Genomic DNA, 17,317 nt, shown 5'->3' with positions numbered 1-17,317 from the left:
CCTCTAAACAGCGCTGCTCGTAATAAGTTGTGCTCTGCTAATTGCACATCTTCCCTTTGTTCAGCCTCATCCTGTATAATTAGCACAGTCTTGAAAATAGAAGTTTTCCATGACATTAAAGTTCTTACACAGCGCACCCTCTAATTATTTCATATTTTCACATTAAGGATAAGATATTCATGGTGGAGGGGGGTAATTCTGTTTGTTAATTAGTTACTTATAGAAGGAGTTCAGGAAAACCAGGAAAAAGAAATTATTGAAATAATTTCTACTTGATTGTGAGATATATGTACACAGAGACCAAGGCAGAGGCATATATTTTTCTCATACCCCCATTCTCTCCTGGCTTCTGAAATCATCATTTTTGGCACTGGTCTCAGTTACAGTCATTAGGATCTCTTTCTATCAAGGACTTACCTTTCCTTCAAGACCCAGTCAAAATCCTCTCCACTGGTCTTTAAGATATTGACCATTAAAATTAAAAGTAAAATTAAAATTAAAATTAAAATTAAAATTAAGCTCTATCTTCCCATCCACCAGAGCACTTTGTATTAATCTTAAAGCATGTCTGTGCTTTGTATTATAGGGATGGGAGCTAGGGCAAAGACGACCAGCGCCTCACTCAAATATGTTTTCTCTCTTTTCTTCCTGGGCATATAACTAGACAATATTTCTTTTTCTTCCTTAGAACTGGGTAAGACCACATGATGACTTTCTCACAATGGAGTATCAGTGGAAGTGACGTGCTACATTTGGGGGCCAGGATTTTTAGGAAGTAGGTGGGCCTTCCCATGCTCACTCTCCCCTGATGCTCTCTGGGGCCCCCAGGGATGATGGAAGGAGCCAGGCTCCTAGATGACCAGGTGGAAAGCTGTCTGGCCAGGTGGGAACACCCCTATTAGGTTATTATACAAATAAGAAATAACTATCAACAAAGCTCGAAAACTTAGCGTTTATTCATTATAGCAGCTATGTGGGCTTACCTCACACAGCATGTGCGTGTTTGTAAACATGAGTCTATGTGTGCATGACTCCCTCTGTTTTAGAAGCCCTAGAAGGACTGGGACCAAAAAAAAATCATCCTTCACTGTGAGGAAAATTAAACTAAGTAGGTGCCTCATTTGGAAATGGAGCAGATGGTCATCAAAATGAAGAGTGGAAGGTACTCTAAAGCACCTCTAGCATTGGGGATGCCATTTTCTCATTCGCAAGCAACTGTCAAGAATTTTATAAATAACCTCATAAGTGACTAGAGTGGAGAATGAAAGAGGTACCCAGTTCCCATATTAAAATGTGTCCTAGTTCCTTACTCATTCAAATAGTCATCATTATTTCAATCAACAAGTAGGTATTAAACACATTCTATATGCCGGGCAGTCTTCTAACAGTGCTGATCAATAGCAGACCTGGCCTCATCTCACTCCAAGTCCACAGTCCAGCGGGAGAGCCAGATACCCACTGCACACTACTGAACAGGCACTCAGCTTCCCATCCGGGCTCTCCGGTTCCTCATCTGTAAAAAATAAAAAAGAAGAAGAATATTACATAATTCTCAGATTTTGTTGTATTTTTTAATTACATAATATTTAAATACAATGATTGTAAAATAGCATCATGCTGGACACTTGAGTTTGATAAACACTCAAGAAACCTTAGCTATCATTATTTGTATTAGTTTAGGTAAATAACATAAGATTACATGACAAAAAAAATTTTTGAGTAAACCGAGGGAAGGGTATGTGGAACACAATTTCTCCTTCACAGTGACTCCTGATATGAGAATTGAGAGGCTGGGAATAATGTTCCATAGTTTTAAAAATAAAAAACAGTGTGTGCAAAGGACCAGTGATGTGAGGAAGCATTTTTGAAGACTTCAAAAAGAGTAAGAGTAGCTGGAGTGTAGAGAGTGAGGAGGAAACACTGCAGAATGAGGTCATGCAGAGCCTTGGGAACCACCGTGTAGTCATGCTAAGAACTGACCTTCTTCCGAAGTAAAATAGAAAGTCACTGAATGGTTTCAAACGGGTCGTAGAACAGAATGGTATGATCGGCTTTGTCTTGTAGAAAGATCACTGTGGCTGTAAAGAAAAAAAGGTTGGAGGGAAACAGAATGTGTATGTGGACCACTTAGAAAGACTATAGGAGCCACCCCAAGAATACCCACAGAGAGGTCAGGCAGTGGTAGTGAGGACGGAGTGAAGTAAAAATAGAAGTTTCCGAAGTGACACTGGCAGGACTTGGTGATAGATTAAGTATAAGATAAGGAGAGAGGGAGAGAGAGAGAGAGAGACAGGATGGATGGATGGAAGGAAGGAAGGAAATAGGCAAAACTTAGACTGAGAGGAAAAGAGGGGTGTATATATAAGAGGAGTTGTATTTTAAGGACTGTGGAGTCAGTGAGTCTGAAATCTGAGAAGGGAGGCCAGCAGGCTGGAAGACTCAGGAAAGAATTACAGTTGGAGTCCAAAGCCATTCTGCTGGAAAACCAGAAATAGCAGGCATTGCTATTCATTTGAAAAGCAGTCTGCTGGAGAATTCCCCCTTGCTCAGGGAAGACCCACTTTTTATTCAGGCTTTCATCTAGTTGGAGGAGTCCTACCCCTCCCCACCCCCTACCACATTATAGACAGAAATCTGCTTTACTCAAAGTCCACTGGCTTAAATGTAAATCTCATCTAAAATACCCTCACAGAAACACCCAGCATAATGTTTGACCACATATCTGGGCACCATGGCCCAGCCAAGTTGACCTGTAAAAGTAACCATCACAGAGACATACAAGGAAAAAGGAAAACCAGAAGGAGGGACTATTTCCTAGGCCCCATACTAGGTGCTGGGAATACAACTTATATGGTGGCGTACAGTGTGAACCCGGGAGTCAGACAGCCTGGGTTTGAACACCAACTTTGTTATTTGCCTTGTGACCTTAGGAGCCTATAGGGAACTGGGCCGGCCTAGACTGGACCTGGCTAAGACAGAGTGAACAAGATGGATCTAAGCAGTTCCAGCTGTGTGCAGTGCAGGGCTGAGGAGAGGGAGCCAGGTGAGCTCTCTGCAAATAACACTCACTGCTGCCCTCTCTCTGGCCACAGACACGGCAGTTTCCCTTCGTTGCATGGCCACTGCCCAAGTTTGCGTTTCCGATGCTGTGTTTGTTTCTGGCCTTGGATGTACTATAACCAAAGACCTTCCTGAGCTGAGCCTTGGCCACTGAACACACTAGAATGGAAACCAGAACATTATATAATTCCTAGGTTGAAAAGAGAAAAAAAGGAGTCCCAAGGATGGGAGTTGGAGTTAGGGTTGGCCACATCACAGTGCTCCGTCCTGGGATTTGAGGGCAGGTATTCTTGGTAAATTTTACTGAGCCCTGAAAAGACAGCACAGAGAGATCTGTAAGCACAGTAAAGACTTCTCCAGGCAGCAAACGTGTGGCAACCCAGAGTAGTTGCTGCCTCCCCTTTCCTCCTAGGCCAGTTTGTGCTTAGCTCTCTAACAGCAAATATGATTAAGTAAGGATGTATTTTCCAGTTGCCTCAGCAAATATTTATTCAGCTGTGTGCAAGGCACCATGCTTTCTCACCAGGCTGCAACCCGTCTCACACATCTTTGGCTGTCTGACCTAGGCCAGAGCAGGAAAGTAGCAGTTGCTCTATAGATGTTGGTCGAATGAATTAGCATAAACCGTATAGTATTAAGGCATATGGAAAATGCCCTATAATATGATATGGTCAACAAATCCTTCTTCACTAATAAAATCTACTTGAGATTCCACAAATGGCTTCTCATACCTTTCCTAAAAGCACAAAATATCCCTCATACTCTAGTGAAATAAGTCTAGCATATGATAAACTGCCTTATAAATTAATTAATATAACTGTGGGAAAATGGCCTATGGGCATTTGAAACGGCCAGAAATATGATAGGCCGAGATTGTATAGTTGAGGAGAAACCCACTTTAGTGGGTTCTGATATCTTTGTTCTGCTATTCTGCAGTGTAGTGGTTGCTCGTATTTTTCTTGTCGCAGTCCACGTAAGAGAGAAATTTCTCGTGGGTCGCACACTCCCAGTGGGTCTTAAGCCACGCCCCTTTCTTTGTCTCCCAGGAAAGTTAATCAGAGGGCATGTGAGTAAAATCAGTGTCTTTACAAGGATAAACTTAAATCGGCTCTAATTTTTAAAACCGAAACCCAATAAGGGACAGCCTTTATTGAGTGTTGACTGTGCGCTAAGCCCTGTGTCATGAGCTGTGCACCTCTGATCCCATGTGAGCTAAGAACGAGGGCTTGCACTTGGTTCTACGGCATCTTCATTCGGCAGGTTAGGAGACAGAGACCTATGGAGATTACAGAATGTTTCAAGACTAATGCATGTCTAGGAGTGGAATCTAGGTCTTTACATTTACACTCTCCTGTCTCCGAAATCGTGCAAACTTCAGCACTTGGCGACTAGTATTATACGTTTCCTGTGATATCCCTCACAACTGACTGCCACAATCTGGATATTAGCACATAGAGAACCTTTTCCCAAGGAGACAGTGCTGCGTTTATCAAAACTAGATTTTGCTCCGTGGTTTGAACCCAAGTCATTTACTTGAGTCACTTTAGGTCTTAAAAAACAATAATGTAATAACCATCTTTTATTGAGTGTCTTTTATGTTTCACTCACTATGTCAGACATTTTGCAGAAATTATTTCTCATATTGATTAAAAATTCCTAATGTTGTATTAATGTATTTATATTATATTAGTATTAGATTTATAATGTAACAGATATACAAAGTATCATATATAAAATTGGAACGGAACAGAAGAGCCAAGTCTTGCCCCACTTACTAGTTTCATTTTCAGACTGCAGGACCCTCTGCCCTCCCCTTCCCCATCCCCACTCTCCGCAAGTCTCATTTGCCGCCTTTCCTCCTCCTCTGGTTCCTTCTCCACTGGCCTCACGGCCACCGCTCCCCCAGCTGAGACTCAGCCGCTGGCTTACTGACAGGCCCCGCAGAACAAGTCTGGGAGGACCATCCTCAGGCTTGAGGGAGGAAGGCCAGAGGAGAGCACAGGAAGTAATAGAAAGAGAAGCCCGTAGGAGGTATGTGTTCCCAAGGTGGGGTACAGATCCCCAGCAGGAGAAAGGAGGAGGTGAGTGGTGTGAGAGGTGAACGAGGAGAGAGCACATCGGGGCAGCCGGCTCCTTCAGGTGAGGAAATGAGAAAAGCAGCAGAAAGGGCTACCGTCTAGCTGCTGCAGAGTCTCGGGGGAGGAAAGGAAAGAGGAAAGAAATCTCTAGAGAGCGCCGATGATTTTTTATGAGGAAGGAAAACCACGAAGAAAGAGCAAAAGCAGATTTTTCCAGCCAAGCTCTACATTTGTGTGGGAGTCCTGTTGACTGACAATCAGATCATTTCTCTCTGTTGTTCTCACCAACCACCATCTGGAAGTCCTGCCCCAGGGAAATGCCCTCAGGACTAAGCCAAAGGAAATTCTCTGGAGCCCTTGCCACTTGAGCAGCCTCCTGAGTGACAAGCCCCTCTAAGGCCAGCCTTTGTTACAGAGCAGGGAGCAGGGTCAGTAGTAGGTAGGCTGTGGGCCAAACAGACCACTGCCCAGATTTGGATGAGGCCAAACATGAAGCTGGAATGGGGTGGAGTAGGGATCAAGTCATGTTAAAAACAAATAAATACACGTGTTGGTCGGAAAGGAAAATCAAAAATAGATGCAAGTGATTCCGAGCTATCAATATTTCCACTGAGGCATCGTACATTCTTCGATTTCAAACTTGCCCATAGTTTTAAAGCATCCATATCAATAAGGGCACATTGTTCTACACATTTGAAGAGGATGGTGCCAGTGGTGATTATCCCGGATGTGTCCGGATTTAGTTGAAAAGGTTGGTGCACGTCTGGCACTCTCCTTTGTTGCACAAAAAGTTGATTTAGAACTGTAGCTGTTTGAAAATATATACCACCAAAACTGAGAGTTTGAAGGAAAAGTAAACGAGCACTTCTTAACCTGTATTTTCACAAACAAGTGATTTAATCACTTTGATTTTAAATTAACAAATCAAGACGTCAGTCAATTTGATTAAAAACACATGCACCATCTAATTGATTTGTTGACTGCACTGACTCGGCTTGAAGAGGCAGCATGGTGTGATGAAAAGAGAAGTGGCTTGGGAGCCAGGCAGCCCAGGCGCCAGGTTGGGCTCCACCACACACACCCCCATGAGAATCTGGGTGACCTCTGAGCCTCAGGACACTCATACCTACATCCTGAATTCCAGTGATAATCAAATGAAAGAATGTGGTAGAAATAAGTTTGCACGCTAGAAAGTTCTGTACAAAATTCAATTATTACTATCGATAACTGTCATAAAACCCCAAAGCCAAGTATTCATCAATCCTTTGAAAGACTAACACTATATTTGATACACTTACTCTTGGCAATCCTCCCATGTGTGACAACTTCTGTCCCTCTCCTGTCTGAGTCATAGTCCCTACTAGTTTTCAACAGTGCCCTCTCTTACCAATTTAATTCAGCACCACTGGCATAATAAGCCCAACTACTGCTGCAGTTAATAGAAATTCTCCTTTAAATGAAGTGCATCTGCTGTGACATCTGTTTAAAACCCATCGAGAGGAGTCAGTGTTCACAAGCAAATTGAGTAATTACTATGTAATTACACTATAAATTGTGCAGTCATTGATTTGCCCTTAAAATTCATATCTTTTGGATATACTCAATATGAAAACCACCTGGGTTCTTCCAAAATGTGCAGATATGTTCTTAAAATGGCCAATGTAGGGATTTGAGCTAAATACCTGTGGCCAAAAAATTAAAGTATCATCTCTAGAAGAGAGAAAGTGTTGCAGGGAAAGGAGTTAAAGTGTGGAAGGAGATGTTAATAGAGTGGAAAAGAAAGGGGAGGGATATTTTGAAGGCCAATTGTCTAAGTGCTTTCTCAGTCATTTCATAAGAGCTGTGAAATTGCTAAGCCTCGCTGGCAGGAGAAAATGCAGGAAGAAGAGATGCAGGATTTCACCTGTTCTGAGAAGAGCCCATCACTCTGCACACTGTTTGGATGTTGGGAAACTTGTACCATAGGTAGAGAGTAGCAGAATTAATGATTCAAGAAATAGAATCTAATACACCTTGATAACCTTTATAATTTACACCAGTGAAAACTGAGACCTAATACTTTACTAACTGGTTACAAAGCATAGCTCTATGGTGCTTCCTGTAAATCCATTTTTAGAAAGCCAAACAACAGATATTTATTAACCACATACACTGAGTACGTATTGCATACAAGGCTGTATTCTTGTAACAACACAGAATATAAGGAAATAAGGCAACATCACAGCGTAGTGGAAGGAAGGCTGACTTTGACCCTGGCTGACTCGAGTTTGAATCCTGGCTCTCCCAGATAGCTGTTGGGTTGAGCCACGAGAAGCTGCATATTTCAACGGTTTTTAAGCTACATAGTGGCAATAACATAGTGGCAATTTTATGTGGTTCGACCAAAAAGAATGGGAAAAAGTCTCTTAAATACTCTAGGCCTCAATTTCTTCATTGCTAAAAAGGAGGATGATTATTTGGGAATTAGAGAAAATGTGTTATGTTTATAACAAATATTCATATAAATGTTTAGAAAAAGTTTATAGTGGGGCACCTGGGCGGCTCAGTTGGTTAGGCGTCAGACTTGATTACAGCTCAGGTCATGATCTCAGAGTCCTGGGATTGGGCCCCAGCTTCAGGGTCCGAGCTCAGCAGGGGGTCTGCTTGAGATTCTCTCCCTCTCCCCCTCCCCCCACCACATGCACACACGCTCATGCACTCTCTCTCTCTCTCAAATAAATAAATAAATCTTTTTTAAAAAGGAAAGTTTATAATAGGAGGGATGTAGAAACCTCCTACCCTTGATCCTCCCAGAGAATGTACTAAGCAACACCATTACTATAGAGTGGGAACAGCAACAAAGTTAAGACAATGTTGCAAAAGCCAAAGTTGTGGGAGTCTCGCTTCTGGCCACTGTGTATTTTAAAATAGAAATTACACTAAATACTTACTGTTAGGAATTTTATTAAAATGAGAGGATCCACTTGTTAAAACAAAAGCATTTGATGCTGTTCATAAACATGCAGTTATATGTCCAGGTAAAACCAAAATTCTATGCCAAAGAGCCACCTTCAATAAACAGCATATTAATATCAAGTTAATCTGCAATGACACGAACAGCCAATGGTTTGATTTTAATAGCACACTACTTTCCAAACTTTATGTTCCTCTGCAGTCTTCAAAGGGTAAGTCCTATGGAGGGACAGGATGCAGTTTTACAAAAGGAACGTTAAAAAAAAATGCCACCCCAAACCAGCGAGTCACGTTTCTAGTCAGTTTGTTTCCTTTGCTGGGGGGGGGGGGGGGGGGTAGGGGGAGCAGCCACACTTAGCAGCATCAGAGGGAGCGGCAGCGGAAGAGCCAGTGCCATCAGTCAATTTGCTAAGTAGAAACAAGAAGCAAGTTCAGCGGAGCAGAAAGGTCCCTGCCTCTGTGGAGTTGATGGAGAGAAGGAATGTGATTGGTTTCTTAAGGGGCAGGCAGAGGGGCGATGTGTAATTTCGCCTCCCCTCGCTAAACATGCCTATCAGAGATGACGCAACACCTTAGATTACACATTATGCAAATGACAGTAGCAGTTTGGCACCTAATGCAGTCTCCTACCAGAGTTTAGATTCACTCCCACTGTTGTCTGTGAAAGTGAAAATAAGCGTGTCCCCCTTCCCCTCCCTGGCTTCCTTGTCCTTGAAATATAGCTCCCTCTAAGCCCCACAGCTCAGAGGCTAAGCAGATGGCTCTGTCTCCTTGTAGAGGTTATGAGCTCAAAACTCCCAGACTGGGAAATTAATTTAACAAAAACAAAAATAGAGGCACCAGTGACCCTTGCAGATCATACAGTGACGATCTCAGGGAAATTCGGTTCTTTAAACAAAATTCAGAAATATCCTGACGATACTTCAGCACCAATGAGTCAGGTGAAAACCATACCCAAAGGTAGCTATTTCCTGATTTGCTCATTGAAAAGTGACACTGGAACAATGGAATAACTATGTGGGGTATATATTTTTTGGTGCCACCATTGAAGTGGACATGTCTTAATCTGGGGAAAGGAAAGCTGAAACTTCTGATCTGTCCTCACATAAGTACTATAAAAGGGAACTGATTTGACCATCTCCCACCAAGTTCCAGGGTAACACTGGACGATACGTGCTGAAATTATAGGAATAGTCTGTACGGAAAAATGACATCTTTACGTGAACTTGATCAGATCCTAGCACAAATTCCCAAGGGAAATTCTAAAATGTCTCTGCCTATAGCTCTTAAGAAGCATCTATATCTAAGATGCTGTCATTTGTCCCTGGAGTAGATGATTGTCTTAAATCATCTCTTTGGGGGGGGGGCGGATTTGGTAAGCTTTCACATTTTATGTTATTACGTTCAGTTAGCCACTGTATAGCACATCATTAGTGTTTGATGTAGTGTTCAGTGATTCATTAGTTACATATAACACCCAGTGCTCATCACAGCATGTGCCCTCCTTAATACCCATCACCCTGTTACCCCCTTCTCCATCCCCTCCCCTCTAAAATCCCCAGTCTGTTTCCCGCAGTCCATAGTCTCTCATGGTTTGTCTCCCTCTCTGATTTCTCCCCCTTCAGTTTTCCCTCCCTTCCCCTATGGTCCTCCGTGCTATTGCTTATGTTCCACATATGAGTGAAACTGTATGATAATTGTCTTTCTCTGCTTGACTTACTTCACTTAGCATAATCCCCTCCAGTTCCTAAGACTACTTCCAACATTAAAATTTAAACTGTAAGGATGAAATCAGAGTTTTTAACAAAAGCAGGCTCAGTGTTGGACTTCTATGTCAGTGAAGGGTTGAATTCTGTGGTAGATTATTATCTAAAAAGAGAACTTTACTGGACAAAATATGGTGTGCTGGTCTGCATTTCAAAAGCACTCTCTAACACAGGTCAGAATTCAAAAATAAAAAGGAATCAGGTCAGGGCAATGGCATTCTTGTGGGTCACAGGATCTTTAAATCCACTCAGACTAAAAGGAGCTTCCATTTTGTATCTTTGCATGAAGGCTCAGTGCATGGACCTGTCTTCCGTGTAAACATTCGTGCCCCCGGTAGAAAACTAAACTTGACGTCAAGAAATAGATGGCACCCAAACAAAGTCTAGATTTTTCTCTATAAAAAAGTCAGCCCTATCTGAATAATGGTCTTCCTAGTGTACATCTTTCGTGGGAAGATGGAGAAAGACCAGCTTACCTTGGCTTGTCTGTCCTTGAAAGGCACAGTGTGGTCTCTTTTCCAGAAGATAACAAGTCTCTTAATAGAATCAGAGACCCGAGTTTTAGCTTTAGATTCTACTGGTTCTTTTACTTTGGTTACAAATGGGTAATCACTCTACAGACATTCCCCTTATAAGATGTTGTGATGACATTTCTAAAGCAATTATACTTGTAAACGCCTTGAAATCCTTTTCAAGCAAGCGAAGAAACGGCTGCTGCGTCACATGCTGTCCTGCATTTCACTGAGAATGACAGCTTGATAAACGTACCTGTGTAATACTTAGAACCTCCTTGAATAGCTTTTTATAAGCGTTTTTTTAAAAAGCTGCTCCATAATGTTACATTAGTTTCAGGGGTACAACACAGTGATTCAGCAAATTCATACATTTGGCTACATTTGCCACAAGTATAGCTACCCTCTGTCCTGATACATTGCTATTTCTCAAATTAAAAAAAAAAATTTTTTTTTTCCAATTTTTAAAAAATCTCTTCCAGAGCCATCTCCTCCATCCAGGGTTCTAACGCAGTATGGATAGGCTCAAGGTGTTCACCCACCAGAAAGAAGGTTGGCTTTTGTGGTTCATTCACATCTGATGTTTGATCATTAGGAGCCGCTTTTGTGTCTGAAGGGAGACCAAAAATTTGAGATAGTGCCTTTCTGTGCCTTGAGGATAAGAAAAACAATGGGATTAAGCCTCCAATCTGGCAAAGTCCCCAAAGATATTGAGATGATATGGATACTCTTTCACATTCCCCAATTAGTAAACCTGACCACAGTGGCGTTGCCACACTTGTCTGAACAGCTTCTGCAAAATGTACAAATGAAACGTATCAGCCATCTAATGAGAATCGAAGGCGTGCTCCAGCCTTCCCCTTTTCCTAGCGGGGTGAGAAGCAATACCAGGCTGGTTTTTAGCCAGTAGCCACTGAAGCCATGTTCCTAATTAGGAAAGTAAAATGCCCCAGACAAAAATACAAAAAAATCCAAGTCTTTACAGTAAGTCAGATTTTGAGATTCTCTATTTGCTGCCAACAGAATAGCTCAGGGAGAAGGAAAATAGGATAAACCACAGAAAGTAAGGATGGAAGGCTAATAGGTTTGTCATTTTAATGACTATAATATGTTTCCATATTATACCATAATATGTTTCCTTTAAAATACAATCACCTCTTGATTTTTTTCTTTTTGTTTTGTTTTTTTGTTGTTGTTATTTCATTTTGTTTTGTCTTTTTGCTTATTTTTGTTTAAACACCAGAAACTATCGACTTGGTCCAGGGTTTTGGACAGTTGAATAGACTGTAGTTTGGCATAAATATTAAAGAAGTTGAAAAAACAACCCACATGAATTCAAATTTATTCTCTGAACGAAGCTATAAAAAGATATATATTATTACAAAAGTTACTTTGTAGACAGGATAGGAGGGACTTGTTTTATCATGTCTTCTGTAGTGCAATAAAAGCCAGTGGCCAAAACAAAAACACTTGAGTTCTCTTCAGTTCTTTAGATTGAAGCCTGAGTTGAAAGACCTGGAGGAAAGCGGTAACCACATGTCCACTGCCCACGCTGATGCCCGGCAAGTAAAACACCACTGCTGTGCCGTATGGCTCCAGCAAATCTGCCCCACATCTGTCTACACTGAGCAGGGCACCTTTGCAACATCTCATACATACTTCCGTGTCATTTATTTCATGACTCACAACACTATATTAAAATAAACTCCAGGTGACGACGTACTGGACTTCAACTCCTTAGAGGACAATGTGTTATGGAACCTTCTACCCCCGAGAGTTAACACAGTGCCTGTCCATAAGAGAAAATTAACAATAGTATCCTAATTCATAATAAAATGTATTAAAGTATTTAAAGATATGTATGATTTTCTTCATACATAAAAATTCGCAATAGCATTTATGAAGCTCTAATATGTGCCCAGACTGACAGTGAGTGCTTTCCTGATATTTATTCCATTTCGTTTTCGTGACTCTGAGGTAGGCCCACTTTCCTGTCTTCTCGCTGTGGAAAGGATTGCAGAGCAGTGGCACAGCTAGGGAACAGCAGAATGGGAACCTCAGTTGTCTGACTACACGATCCATCGTTCTAACACTTCACAATACTGCCTGCTGGTACAAGTCCCTTAACCAAATGCCTTTTCAAAATATTAATGAAAATCCAACCTCTTGGCAACTAAAAGAATTTTTTAGAGTTTGTAGCTGCAGATGTTCGCAATTATTTGACACATAGAGATAGCCACAGTATCTCTAGTCCAGATTGACTTCCTTTATATGATATATTACATTACTCCAAGGTGCATCACAGGAAGGGCAGCTAGGATGAAAGATAACCAAGACCCCATCCTCACAACAGAGCATGGAGCTGCACTTAGACCGGGGAGATCTAGCCCACCAGCCTCCCTCATGTCATCCTTGACCTGATTCCCAGAAGAACTATGATAGAGAATCTCCAGATAGCTATCCTCAATACTCGATAGTCAGCTCAAATCATGATTGGAGCTGGCTCATCAAACACACTACCAGGTCTTGCTAATTTCAGCCTCTCAATAACTGCCCCAGACTGGGCTGACCATACTATGTATCGTGTAAGTGATATGGGCATTCATTATAGAATAAGTTTTGGGATAAGTAATCTGGAAGACTTCAAACAAAACATGGGACTGTTTCATGCTGCTGTCGTAAGGGCCCCCAGATGCTACAGTATTCTCATCCCAAGAGCCAGAAGGGTTGACTTAGTACTGTTCTGTGGATTTGACCCATAAATTGCAGGTTTCGATGGCCTATATTGTTCCTCTGAAATACTAGTGGCCTGGGAATACGTTGCGGTTGCAGATTAATGAGCCAGGTTGGGAAGTGATGGCTGTCAGCAGCACTGTGAGTATGACTTCAAGGACTCCAGGCGGCAGATCATGGTGGGTGCCTCTGCTCTCTGACACCGCAATTGAGACATGTGAAGTTCCTAGGACAAGGCTTACAGAACCGAGAACACTGTCATCTGTTCTAATATTCATATCACTGGAGTCTCTGAGAATGCTACCAGAATAAACTTGGGAAATGCAGGAAGTCTGTTAGACTAAATATCTGACAATGGAGGGATGATTATATAAATAAAATATGGTAGTAATTGACAACAAAGTGAGGGTAGGTAATGGCATACAGAGGTGTTGATGGTGCTAAAAAAACACATATTTATAATTAAAAAATATAAGATGCAAATGAAGAAAAAACTCTACATCTCCTTGTTAATGGTCCTTGTATCTGCTTGATAGGATTCTGAGTGGTTTTATCTTCTTCTTTGTGTTGATTTCGATCCTTTAAAATTCTGTCCTGAGTATGCACCTTTTTTTTTTTTTGGTCTTAAGTAAGTATCTTTTTTGTACTACTAAAATAAAAGCTTTCTCAAAAGCAATATAGCCTTAAAATACACAATTAGAAAAGTTACAAAAATTAAGAGTTACAAGATACTAGGCTTACAAGAATTCTTTTAAATACTCTAATAGGATTATGCTCACCCCATAAAGTACCCGAAAGTCTGTGACCAGCCTGCCTTTCTTTAGGCCCGTTTTTTAAGAAACAAAAAATACAGTAACAATAATGTGATGACAATGATTTACAGTTCCAAAAGGGAAGTCACAGAGCGTCTTAACTGTCCGGTAGCACACGGCATCTTGAACTGTGTTGCTAGGAAGCATCTAGTAAAAACAAAATTCAGTGTGTCATTTTATGTCTGTCTTGAGATTCTCAAAGGAATAGATCATATTAAAGGCTCTGAGCAGTCCTGCAGTAAGTTAATGTGAAAACTTCATTTAACCCATTGTTTCTGCACATTAGCATCTCACAACCCAAAGTAATAAGTATATCGGAATACAGTCTGGTGACAAGGCAGCACTTTGAAAAACTTCTTCTTTCATACCCATGAATACATTATTCCTATTGGGCATTTACTTATTTGTTTAGCTCTCTGACCTAAGTGGAAGATAAATAATAATCCTGATTTCTGACAATTGCCCCAGGAGCCGTGCCCTAGAGCTCCCCAGGCACACAGACGCGTTGGCACTTCTCTATTAGTCTCCTGGGACTGACACACACCCAGGAACCGAGGAGCTCATTATTCCTATTGCACTTTATGCCTTGAAATTTTTTCAGTTATCAGAGGTTATTCTTTGCCCCATTCCTATTACCCCCAAATGCATATTTCCCTCTTGAATCTGGCAACATATGGCCACTGTAAAGAATTTCCAAGCATACTAAAACCAACCTAATAATAGCTCTGAAGATAATTCCCTGGAAGGGCATTTTTAGCCATGAAGTTATGCTGGCTCCAAACTTTTCAATGTTTATACTCTTATCAGTAGCTTGGAAGTGACATGACGTGAAGCATCTTGTTAGGGGGTTTCATAGAAGAACACAGTACGGTAGCTACTTCACGTAATGACTGCGGCTATGGTAACCCAAGGTGAAAAGCACTATTTGCATCACTTTATCACTCCTTAGAGATCCAGTTTACACATGTTACTGCTGTAACTGGACAAGATGGATGTAATCACAAATGACCCACCACAACACAAGCCAGATAATTTATAAAAAATTGGTTCAGAAAGACATTCAGGAAAGAATAATTCAAGGATTTGACAGTTGACAACTTGTGAAAAAATTTGAAAAATACTCACCCCAGAAAAGGTTCAGATTCTATATTATGTTTTCTGAATTTCTCTTTTATTAATGCCAGGCTAATTGAGTGTGTGTGTGTATGTGTGTGTGTGTGTGTGTGTGTGTGTGTGTGTGTTGTCATTCCCAGAAATTATATCTTGTATCCAGAAAATTTATTTTTCATCCAGAACTATTACAACAAAGTCATGAGTTCAGGAATTCAATCAGAGGCAGAAATTTGCCTTGAATGGCATAGTGAAAAGGGCCAGGCATGGGAGAAGATATCACACACTCAGACTACACAACACCTTATGGTGTATCTTTCTAGCACATCACATAAATGCTTGCTCTGGAATACAGTCCACTTATCTATGATATCTCAGCTCTCAGGAGCCCTCAGCAAGGGCTCTTGTTGATGTCATCTTATTGGGTGACTGTTGATGGCTATCTATCTGGAAGCCGTTCACTCAACCGTTATTCATTCATCAACTACAGTATTTCCTGCACCGTGCTATTATACTTGGCACAGTGATAAAGATATAATAATAAGAGTAATAAAAATAGTGATAAAGTCAGAGAAAATCTTTGTCCTTATAGAGGTTACAGTTTATTAAATAGGACACAGTTAAAAGCAATGAGGAAACCAGCCTAGGGATTGAGGGGTCTTTCCGTAGGACATAAAGAAACAATCAACCCAAAACGCAATCAGCAGTAACGTTATGAACGTATATTGAAAATGAAGAAATGATGAAGTTGTGGTGGAGAAAAAAATAAATTCATGAGCAATGACTCCTTCTGCATACTTAATTTCAACTACATTCTATCAAGAATCCAACACTCTGCTGTTGCCGGATGGCTCCCTATTCTCCAAGTAAATCAGTTTAACACCTTTGTTTCTTTGCAAACGCTTTTCTCTTACCATTGAAAGTGTCTTCCCCACAACCAATTTTTCTCTATTGAAATCTCTCTATTCACTTTTTAAAATTTGAGATCCAAGTGAAATTCATGTTTTCTGTGAATGTAACCCTATCATCCATATCAGGAATTAACTATTTCAGGGGCGCCTGGGTAGCGCAGTGGTTAAGCAACTGCCTTCGGCTCAGGGCGTGATCCCAGTGTTCTGGGTTCGAGCCCCATATCAGGCTCCTCCACTAAGAGCCTGCTTCTTCCTCTCCCACTCCCCCTGCTTGTGTTCCCTCTCTCGCTGGCTGTCTCTCTCTGTCAAATAAATAAAATAAATAAAATCTTTAAAAAAAAAAAAGGAATTAACTATTTCAGTTATAATACCATAACTCTAATTATTCCTTATTTCTTCCCACATAGATTACAGTTAATATAACTATAAGCTCCTTAAATGAAGGGAATTTGCATTTTAGTTTGTGTATTTAATATAACATTTATAAATTTTAATCATGGGGACTATCAAATATAATGAATGAGTAAATGCAAACAAGGGCATATTGGTTCTTTTCAGTAATCCTCCCCCCCAGGGGCTTCTGGGGGGCTCAGTCAGTTAAGCATCTGACTCTTGGTTTTGTCTCATGTCATGATCTCGAGGTCATGAGATTGAGTCCTGTGGTGGGCTCCATGCTCAGTGGGGAGTCTGATTGAGATTCTCTCTCTCCCTCTCCCTCTGCTCCTCCCCACCCTTGTGCATGCACACTCTCTCTCTCAAATAAATAAAGAAATCTTAAAAAAAAAAAAAAAAAACAGTAATCCTCCCTCCCAAAGGAAAAAAAAAGAACAGAGAATAATGAGTTGTCCTCATGTCTTCGGATTTAGGAGTAAGCACATGTATGATATCATGTGTAATTATATAAGTAAAATTAACACATCACAAAAAAGAACCAAATGCATTTTCAGTAATTTTTGAGAGTTATTTATGGTGGCCTATTTTTAAATGAACACTGCATGGTTTTCAATGAATTCACCTAGAAGAAAGGTACCCAAGAGTTTCCTGAAATAGTTAATCAGTTGTCATCCAGGGCATCTTGCCCTAAGCAAGATCACAACAAGAGGGCCATGTGACATCCAGCCAAAAGACACATGCCACACATTTTTAGACAGCACTGGGAGAGAAAATAGAGTTTTTAAATATGATCCTCAGTTCAAAAGGCTGTTCCTTACATGGGTAATTCTATACAGCATTTCCCAAGAGGAGTGTAGCAGGGACGCATTCATTTTATGGTGGTAAGTAGTTCACCTAAGCAATGCTTAAATGTCCAACAATTTATAATAACAAATTTATATGCCACTTTAAAGCGTACCATGTACCTCACAACCAGCCTGAAAATTAGAT

At 40.9% G+C, this 17,317-nt stretch overlaps 1 protein-coding gene across 3 annotated transcripts in view; it reads left to right on the top strand.

The window, feature by feature from the left end:
- Nucleotides 1-17,317, top strand: part of B3GALT1 (beta-1,3-galactosyltransferase 1) — a 515,592-nt gene that overhangs the window by 482,198 nt on the left and 16,077 nt on the right. The window contains exon 1 of one of the 3 annotated variants that reach the window (XM_008687062.2): nt 13,159-13,242. The exons of the other annotated variants lie outside the window; for them this stretch is intronic. The gene's annotated coding sequence lies outside the window, so the exon portion shown is untranslated. Of the gene's footprint in view, nt 1-13,158; nt 13,243-17,317 lie in introns of those variants that run through there. 3 annotated transcript variants of the gene reach the window in all.

This window comes from Ursus maritimus, unplaced genomic scaffold (genome assembly GCF_017311325.1).
Source record: "Ursus maritimus isolate PB19 unplaced genomic scaffold, ASM1731132v1 scaffold_1, whole genome shotgun sequence".
Taxonomy (NCBI): Eukaryota; Metazoa; Chordata; class Mammalia; order Carnivora; family Ursidae; genus Ursus; species Ursus maritimus.
Note: the sequence above shows the minus strand (reverse complement) of the source record. Positions and strands in the feature narration are given on the sequence as shown.